The sequence below is a fragment of the Silene latifolia genome, chromosome 1 (genome assembly GCF_048544455.1).
Source record: "Silene latifolia isolate original U9 population chromosome 1, ASM4854445v1, whole genome shotgun sequence".
In the NCBI taxonomy this organism is placed as follows: Eukaryota; Viridiplantae; Streptophyta; class Magnoliopsida; order Caryophyllales; family Caryophyllaceae; genus Silene; species Silene latifolia.
Genome location: NC_133526.1, coordinates 107840646 through 107850993, shown reverse-complemented (window position 1 = coordinate 107850993; position 10348 = coordinate 107840646). Strand labels below are relative to the sequence as shown.

Below are 10348 nucleotides of genomic sequence, written 5' to 3'. Positions count from 1 at the left end.
CACCCGCGGTGTGTAAGAAAGGTCTTCCTAGAATGATTAGAATGTTGGAATCTTCTTCCATGTCGACAATGAAAAAGTCCACCGGGATGAAAAATTTCCCAATTCGCACGGGAACATCTTCCCATATCCCTAATGGTGTTTTCGTCGATCTATCGGCCATTTGGAGTGTGATATTGGTGCATTTAAGCTCTCCCATCCCCAACCTTTTACTCACCGAGTACGACATAACACTCACACTAGCCCCTAGATCACATAAGGCTTTGTTGATCGTGGTGTCGCCAATGGTACACGGTATTGAGAAGCTTCCCCGATCCTTGAGTTTTGGAGGTGAACTCCCTTGAAGTATTGCATTACTCACCTTAGTGAAGGCGATAGTCTCAAGCTTCCGGATCGACTTCTTCTTTGTGAGGATGTCTTTCATGTATTTCGCATAGGCCGGCACGTGATTGATTAATTCCGTGAAAGGAACTGAGACTTCCAAATTCTTCACAAATTCCATAAATTTTCCAAGTTGGTCATCAAATTTGGGCTTGGCTTGACGACTTGGAAAAGGAAGTCTAATCATAATGGGCTCCTTCTCCTTGACCTTGTCTTCATTTTTCTTTGAAATTTCTTCCTTGTCACTAGCTTCCACAACTTCATCCTCAACTTGCTTCTTCGGTGCTTCATACTTTGTACCACTTCTCAAGTGAATGGCACTAACCGTTTCATATCTTGGGGGATTACTTTGAGGTGGTAATTGCCCTTTTTGTCTTTGTGAGCTTGAAGATACTAGTTGAGTCAATTGGGTTTCCAACATTTTGGTGTGAGCTAGGATGTTGTTGATGGTGGTTTCCTTTGCTTGACTATCCTTTTGCATTTGAGTGAAAAACTCTTGTTGATTTTTTTGCATTTGAAGGACCGCTTTTTGAACATCAAAACCTTGGTCATTTTGTTGATTGTATGGAGATTGATTTTGGTAACCTTGGTTTTGGTTGTAAAAGGGTCTTTGATTTTGGTTTCTCATGGGAGGTGGGGTGTATGTTGTTTGAGGGTTTTGAACATTTTGGCTTTTGTATGAGAGATTTGGATGGAATTTGGTGTTTTCATTGTAATAGTTGGAATAAGGGGTACCACTCTTGTATGCTTGGAAATCATTCACTTGTTCATTTGTTCCCCTACATTCACTTGGGTCATGTCCCAAAGTTCCACAATTCTCACATATCCCACTTGGGATTGATGAAGATGCCGTCATGGCATTAACATGATGCTTTGGTGATTTTGAGGCTTCTTCAAGTCTAGCCATAGCTTTTTCAAACGTCAAATTGATAGTATCAATGTGAGCACTAAGTTGAGCACCCAATTGAGTAACGGAATCCACTTCATGCTTTCCTCCTCTAGTAGCCTTGCGAGGTCTACTATATTATGAGTTATGGACCGCCATTTCCTCAATTTTGTTCAAAGTTTGATTGTCATCAACTTCGGTGAACATTCCATTTGATCCCATGTTGAGAATGTTCCTTGAATCTTCATAAAGGCCGTTCCAAAATTGTTGTACCAAGAACCACTCGCTAAGTCCATGGTGAGGACATGAACGACAAATTCCCTTGAATCGCTCCCAAGCTTCATACAAAGATTCTTCAACCCTTTGCTTAAAGCCCGTAATTTGAGCTCTTAGCATGTTAATCTTTTCCGGTGGATAAAACTTTTTGTAGAAAGCTAGAGCCAACTTTTTCCAAGAATCAATTCCGAGAGTAGCCTTATCAAGGCTTTTCAACCATTGTTTCGCGGTGCCAATTAGAGAAAAAGGAAATAAGACCCATCGAATTTGGTCTTGAGTTACACCGGTTTGAGAAATCGCATCACAATAATCGTAAAAAGCCTCCATATGAGAGTGAGGGTCTTCACTAGGTATCCCTCCAAATTGGCTTCTTTCGACTAATTGGATAAATGCGGATTTGGCAATAAAATTTCCGGTTAGATGTTGTGGTGTGGGAGTACCATTGGGTAGGTTCTCCTCGGTGGGTACGGAATGTGATGAAAACCTAGGCATTGTGAGTTGATTTTGTGTTGTATTTTGTGTTGGGTTCTCCTCACCTTCTCTTGCAAAAGGGTTGATGAACTCAATAGTTGGTTGAATATCTACAACCTCACCAATACCTCTCAAATTTCTTCAAGCAAGTCTTCTATTGGTTGTCAAAGTTCTTTCAATTTCACGATCAAAGGGTAACAAGTCACCTTGTGACCTTCTAGACAAGCAAAATATCAAACAACTCGAAAACAATTAGAACAAACCTTGAGGAGTTTTACTTCCCCAAAGCAAAGAAAGACACAACTAATAACAATATATGAAAATCTAAATCAAGTTAACACCGCCCCCGGCAACGGCGCCATTTTTGGTCGGTGATATATCTTTTCGGTAACTTGTCGTTAGGAGCACCTAGACCAAAACACAATTTATAACTTCACAAACAACTCTACAATTAGTAAAGAGGCAAGTAAAGGTCGGATCCCAAGGGACGGGAATTGAGATGAGATTTCTATTGTAACTAGTGGTGTCTTAGGGGTGTCACAATTGGGTTTGATGTAGAAGGTCACTAAACTAAATAGCAATGAAAGTAAACAAGCAAGATGAATTAAAAAGGGTTGTAAACAATTGATAAAAAGCACTAGGGTGTCATGGGGTCATAGGGGATTCATGGGAATTGATCATACAAACATGTTCTCAAATTATAAGCAAGCAATTATTGTTGTGATGGATTGAGTTGGTTTATATCTTAAAATCCTAGGAAAGTTTGGGCCCCGGAGCCGAATCGATTAGATTGTACAACACCTACAAGTCGACTTAGTCTCTCCTACTCAATAACATGCATGGTCTAATGAGACTCGAGTTAGTTTATGTCTTACAAGTCTCATTGAAAAGATAGGTGATGGGTAAAAAAATGCAAGGATTCATAGGCTCGCATTTCATCAAACATAACATGTGCATGAGTTGAGATCATAACAAGCAAGCAAATAAACAATGAAAGCATATTAATTTAAGCATGAATCATTCCCCATGTTGGTTTCCCCTAATTACCCATTAACCCTAGCTAAGAAACTACTCACTCATTATCATGTTGAGCATGCTAGCAAGGTTGTCAATCATACCAACAAAGTGAAACATGATGAATAAATGAAAGTAATTAACAATAATTAAAGAGGGATTAAGAGAATTATACCTACTAATGATTCCAATAATAAAGCAAAGAATAAAAGAAGTACTTGATGCTTGATTGAGAGATTGTCAATCTCCCAATAATAACCCAAATAATCTTCAATTACCCAAAATAAAGGATGAACAAGATAGAGATTAAGGAAATAAAACTTGTATTAAAACTTGATTAATTGTTGATTACAATATTAAAGAGAGATTTGATTGATATTAACTACTCTAAAGATTGTTAAGAAGAACATGCTCTTTTAATTAGACTAATGGGGTATTTATAGTGGGGATTAGGTGTAGGAATTAGGGTTAACTAAGGGCTTAAATGACAATTAACTCCCTACTTAAGGAAACGCCGGTATTTTTGGAAGGATGGGCATCTTTCTTGAAGCTTGAAGGAAAGAAATTATCTGCCTGGGAATCCGTGCGTCTTTGGCACGGGACGGGCGGATTCGAGGGTCTCTGCCCGGGGGTCTTGGAGTGAAGACGCTCGGATTGTGAAGGTGGAGGACGGGCGTCTTCAGGACAATCCGCACGGATTGCTGGACACTCTCATTTCTTCTTCTTTTCTTCCCTTTTTTTCATAAAATCCTTGGGGATTTCCTCGGGGATGCAAGGATCTTTTCTCATCATTGCCCATTTACTATAGTATGTACAAAGGCCTTCTAATCTTGTCTCTCCTTGATGCTTGGTCATTGAATTCAATCAATTTAGTCTCATTTTGCCATGAAAATGCAAGGTTTGCACTCCTTTCCTACCAAGGACACAAAACCTCAAAGAATATGCAAAACAAAGAACTAAAGACAATAAATGACCCAAATATGCACTAAAAAGCATGGGAACAAGGCTAATTCGGGGACTAAATATGCTCTAATTATGGTCACATCACAAAGGCTCGCCAGCCCATGGTAAGGAAATGCACCCGAGGCATCTTCGGGATCTGTCCTTGAGAGGTTGCGGACAAAGGCTCGCCAGCCATTGTAAGGAAATGTACCCGAGGCATCTTCGGGATTTGTCCTTGAAGTGTTTGCGGACAAAGGCTCGCCAGCCAAATGTAAGGAAATGTACATGAGGCATCTTCGGGATTTGTCCTTGAAGTTTTTTCGGACAAAGGCTCGCCAACCAAATGTAAGGAAATGTACCTGAGGCATCTTCGGGATCTGTCCTTGAGAGGTTGCGGACAAAGGCTCGCCAGCCATTGTAAGGAAATGTACCCGAGACATCTTCGGGATCTGTCCTTGGACGGTTGCGGATAAAGGCTCGCCAGCCATGACAAGGAAATGTACCCGAGGCATCTTCGGGATCTATCCTTGAAAGGTTGCGGACAAAGGCTCGCCAACCATTGGTAGTCGATTAATGCATCAAGGGAATAACCGCGTCAAATGGGCTTGTCTTGAAAGTAGCGAACTCATGATGCCGCCGTGGAAATAGTGATTTTGATTTCACCATCACCGTTTTTTGGAATGAGCGGGTTCCGCGAGGAAGCCCCTTGCTGGAATAGTGAACTCGGAATTTTCACTATTAATTGAAGTGACGGTTTATGTGCCGCCGTTTAAAGCCTTCGAGAATAGTGAATTTGAATTTTCACTATTTGTTTTTCTTTTTGAGAAAATGACGACTTTTAATACTGTCGAATGAAAACTTAAAGTTTATCACGGGAAATTGGGCTAAAGCCCAAAATCCGCTGAAAGAGCAAGGAGGAGGCCTGGTTTAGGCGCGAGACACCTGCGAACCAAAGGGGCTTCCCTATTTTTCTGTAAAAGACGCGAGGTTAGTCTGCATATCAACCTCACTTCATCTTTTTCCTTTCGACAAAAAAACCCGTAAAAATCGCCATTTGAAGGACCTTTGCTAGCTTCAACTCGTGCCATCATCAACAATGTCATCTCAAGGTATGTATTTCCTCTTGAATCCATTTAAAAATGTTGATCCTTAGCTTGATTGAATTAGGGCGAATTTTACCCTAGAAAATCGAATTGGGCGTTTTTGATTAAGCCCATTTCGAGTGAAATTGATGCTTGCATTAGGTTAGAAACCTGTTTAGGAGTATAGGGATGCTTTTAGTTTGCATTTTGGTCCCCGCTCCCGCTCCCTATGCTCGAAAAACGTGAGTGAGGCGAGAAACCGTCTCATTTTGCAATGCCAAGTTTATTTGCTTGGGTAGTGGGTCCCACTAGTTGTATTGTAGTTGGGAAAACCCGTATTCGCCATTTATGGACCTTCGTTGGATATTGTGGGCAAAATTGGATTTTTGCCTTTTGCGACGGTCTTACGTCTGACAAAATAAGCGTTTGTTTGGGCTTGAATTGAGTCAGTTTGCCTTGAAATGGACCTTATTGGTAATTTAGGTCATTTTGAGGCGTGATAAAATCACGTTTGCCTTTTTGCGGTCGTTTTTGAATTTTGACCGGTTTGGGCTCAAATTAGCGTACGAATCGCCTTTTTGAACCGTAGAAAAATACCCCATTGTGTCGGGAATGCATTTTGGTTTGTAGGCGGACCTCGTATGGGTCTTGAAATGCCGTTTTTGTGATTTTGACTCGTCTTTTGCTTGAAAAGAGGGGCGAGTCGTTTTTGTGTTTGTTGTGAACTTTGTTTGGTTGGATTTTGGGCGGGATTGCCCTTGTTTTGCATTGCAGGTTGTTGTTGTTTGGATTTATCCATTTCATGCCGTCGTAATGCCGAAATTTTGGCTGACGTTTTTTTGTTCGTTTTTTTTATTGCAGGGTATCGTTTGGGACGTATGGGGTCCGTCGTTGAGGCTTTGGAGGAGTAAGTCGATCCTGGAGGGGCTGTAGCGGCCGAGGAGGCTGCCGTATTCGAGGCGGTGGTGGAGGATGCTTCCGTAGAGGAGGAGAGGCGGCTGATGCGGCCGGCTTGTCCTTTTCGTTATGGCTCATAGAAAGGGTGGCTAATGAGTGGGGTTCAGCACCGGGGTGGTGCGTCGCATCATGGTTCTTGGCCTCCTCATCATTCGAAGTCTGCAAGACACTGTCTTCATTTTTGTCGTGGAGCACGAACGGGGTATTACCATAATGGTAATCACCTCTGCTTCCGTTGTTGCTCCTTTGTTTCTTGTGTTGCTCTCTTTCTTTTCCGTTTGAGAGTATAGAGAGTGCTTAGTTCGGTAGGTGGCGGATAGCCCCCAGTTCGTTGTCTTAGGCCAGTGTCTGTATGATAGACGGTTGTTTTAGGCCAGTGTCTGTATGATAGACGTCCGCATTGGATCTTGTTTGTACGGTCAGTTGCTCGTATCAAACGCGTGTCGATGCATTTTGCGTGAGGCGGTTTGTATATATGTGTTTTTGGATTGTAGCTCATTTTGTGATTTTTGGGTTTTTTTTGTGTGTTTCGGAGGAGCGCTGTCGGCTGTTGATTCTCCTTTTGCCTTGCACCAGTTCCTGCATCGTTAGTGTAGAAAACAGGCAACAGATAGCACATATGCGAAAATGCAAACACGTAGAAGCATTTTGATTGAAAATCAAAATTAACCAAGATGACTTGAAGTTAAAATTGAAATTTTGAAAATTCCGTGACAAATCGTCACGTAATTCAAAAGAAAATTGATTTGAAAATTTGAGCAATTAACTCGTTTCGTGAATTAAATTGCGTCGAAATTATTGAAATTGACTCGAAAAATTCAAACTCAAACTGTCAGGAAAGAATTTTAGAAAAGGATTTTTGCGAGTATATTTGATTTTTGGTTTTTGAGGTCAAGACTCGGATTTGTGAGTGCTTGAATTTTTGAGGAAAACTGATGTCGTGTTATCAATCTTCGATTTTGATTTTTCCGGAAAATTGCGAAAAAGCGAAATTTTTTTTTTTCGGAATTTCGACTGACATGGAAACGATCCATCACGGATCGGGGCGACTAGCCCTTCCCCCCTTAAAAAAAGAAAGAAAAATCCGTATGTTTAAAGCTGCGTCATGGAAACCGTGTCGGATTTCACGAAAACAAGGAAATGTGAGTGTGAGAAAACACAAAGTATCCTGAATCATCCCGAAGAGGCGCGAGCTTCCTGGCGGGAGGTGTGAGTTGTCAGGAGAAAACACATGTTGAAAGAGACAAGTCAACAGCGGGAATCCTGGGGAAGCCTCAAAGAGGCGCGAGCAGCCTGGCGATGGAAGCCGGCTCTCCCCTTTTTCTAAAAAATGTGCTGATCATTTTGTATAAATAGGGACGTTTGCGCTTCATTGTTTCATCATCCGAAACACAAAATAATCTCTACAAAACCTCTTCTTCTTCCACAAAAATATTTCATGGATGCTTTTGAGAACGCATTGCGACAATGGTGCCGAGATTTGTCGCCTCCCGAAAAGTATCAACTCGCTTGCATGGGAGTTGGTCAATTGTTGGTGCTTCGTCAAGTAAAGGTGCAACCTTCGTTTCTTGAAGCATGTTCTCGGTTTTGGGATTCGAAACACCATGTTTTCGTTTTCCCGAAAGGTGAAATTTGTCCTCTTGCCGAAGAAGTTGGAGCCATTGGTGGGTGGCCGGGTTGTGTTCCGGTGCTTCCTCCGACTCGGTTGTGCTACAAGGAGAAATTCCGTTCCATGTTGGGTTTGTCAACAAGCCAAATCAACTTTCTCCTTGCTCCACATGGTGTGGACATGTTGGCTCTTATCAACATCTTTTCAAACCGATTAGATGCTAATGTCTCGGAGGTGGCTAGGAGAAGGGCTCTTGCATTTTGCCTTGTCCATGTGTACCTCTTTGTTGATGTCTTGAAGAAGGAGGGGCCAAGATGTCATGGTAGCATGACCCTTATCCATGTGATTGAGCAAATGGAGCATGGTAGAGATCCATCATGGTTGGTGCTTGGAGAGATCATCCAAGCTTTGGACAAGGAAGGCTCTTGTGGAGAAGCTCCCTCTTTCGGATCCCCAAGGATCCTCCAAGTGTGGCTATTGGAAGGCTAAGGTATGTAGAGCCTCCGGTTGATTCTTATTCTTATTCCTTCCGTCACCCTACCATGAGGAAGAAGTTGTACCCGGAAAGTTTTGCTTCTACCGAGGCTTATTGGGCCGCAAGATTGGCGGAGGAGAGTGGTCCTCATATCCGTTGGGTGGTGCCGTGGTGGCACTTGAGGTCCTTCACGGGGTTTCCCGCTTCGGGTGCTTGTCCTCATTCTTTGATGGTGGTGGGTTTGAAGGTTATTTCCTTCATTTATCCCGAAAGGCTCATGAGGCAAATGGGGCGTCAACAAAAGGTGGCCGCTCAAGATACTCTTTTCCAAGAGAATGTTTTCTGGAACTCCGAGCTTGTGGAGTTCTTCGAAAGGTGGTGGGCCACTCGGCCGCTTTGGGAGGTACCAAACCCCGTTGCCACGACATGGGTGACTCCCGCTTATGTCAAGTGGTCAAGAGCTCCGTCCCTGGAAGAGAGATCTAAATTTCGTAAGGACGAGGTCGTCGACTTGAAGTATCGAGAGGTTGGCAAGGCCAACCGTGCCTTCTTTGAAGAGTATGTTGATGGAGTTACCCCCGATGTGATGAGGCCACCGAAGAGGAGGATTTCCGGCCCCAAGAATATGGTGGGCCGTGCATTGGCTCGTCTTGGGTCAAATATGGGGTCTTGTGCTAGACCGGAGGCTGTTGCCCTCTTAGATCCGTTGAGGTTCCGTTCTGAGGAGGAAATCCATGCTAGGCAAGCCAACAAGAAGAACAAGGGGAAGATGTACCCCGAGGGAAAAGGCAAGGGTAGAATGGAAGAGTGAAGACCTCCATTACCCACTTTATTATTATGTTGTATTATTGTTGTGAGTTTTTATTATGTTGTACTATCTAGTTATTATGTGTTTCGTGCTAGTTTTATTATGTGAGGTGTGTTAGTTGACACCTTAGCTTTGACAAGTTGTAGACTCGTCGAGCTTTATTTGTTGTTGAAATTGTAATCCCTCCCATTATTAATTAAATAAGAGGATTGCTCGTGTCGAAAATTGTGAACGCTTGTTTCTTCCATCCATTTTGTAAAGGCAATTCGATTCGAATCGTCCTAAACGTTTGCACTTGGGAAAGTGGTATTTTGTGGAAAGGGAGAAAGGCTTATTTTTGTATTTTGTTGGAAAGGGGAATGGTTTCCCTTCCTCTTTTTTGAGGGGGATGTTTTTGTATGTGGGTAATGTTTTTTTTTTTTTGATTGTGTGAATGGTTGTATCCTTCTTGTGTAAGAAAGGACTACCTACGTATTCACCTGGAGAGGTGAAATCAAACCATGATCGTAGTTCGAAATGTTTTGTGAATTTGAATCGGGTTTTGTGGTTGTATCCCTCAGGCATAAGAGGGACTTCCTACGTATCCACCTGAAGAGGTGAAATCAAACCATGCTCGTAGTTCAGGGGCTTTGTTTAAGTGCAAATGGACGTTGCCTTTGACGGATCAAAGGATATTTGAAACGGGCAAGGTGCCGCAGCTTAGACTCGATAAAACATGTAATTTCAAATCAGAACACGTTGAGGAACTTGACTTGAAAAGGGTTGAGGTCGTTGCTAGTTGTAAAACTAGGCTTAGGTCGTTGGTTTCTAGGGTCAAGGGTAGTATTTTTTGAGTTGGTCTAGGTTGGTTGGGTTTGTAAAATCCTCCCCTTCTAGGTCACTCAGTCTCACTGCGCCCCCCGAAAGTATTTTCTTGACCAGGTATGGCCCGGCCCAGTTAGGTTTGAATTTTCCCCTCGGATCGACGGGTAATGGTGCTCGAACTGATTTGAGGACCAAGTCGCCCTCTGATACGTGCCTAATGTATAGTCTTTTTAGCCTATTTCAGCACGTATTTCCATGCATTTTTATACTGTTTATATAGTACTTTGACCCGAATTGGCTACTTTGGTTCGTTTTGTCCGTTTTGTAGAAATGAACGCGAAAGTAGTGGAATCGTACCCTTTTTCGTCCTTTTGCATGCATTTAGAGGAGACGGGATTTTCCAGATTGAGATACTGCGTTGGGAAGCGTGAAGGCATGGTTTACGAGGCAGTCGGGCATGAACTTGAGCTGATTTGAAGACACAAGACTCGATCGAGTGGTTTATTCACTCGATCGAGTGGTTTTGATTGTCTTGGTTGGTCGATCGAGTAGTTTTCTACTCGATCCAAAGTTGCTGAAAAGAGAGTTACTCGATCGAGTAACTATTCTACTCGATCGACTAGGTTATGCTGAGTTTTGCTCGATC

The 10348-nt window shown here is 42.6% G+C and overlaps 1 non-coding gene across 1 annotated transcript; it reads left to right on the top strand.

Moving 5' to 3' along the window:
- The first annotated feature begins 1553 nt into the window (after nt 1-1553).
- LOC141618535 (small nucleolar RNA R71) lies at nt 1554-1660 on the top strand. The gene has a single exon (XR_012531420.1). It is a non-coding gene; the product is annotated as a small nucleolar RNA R71 (small nucleolar RNA).
- Nucleotides 1661-10348: the final 8688 nt, after the last annotated feature.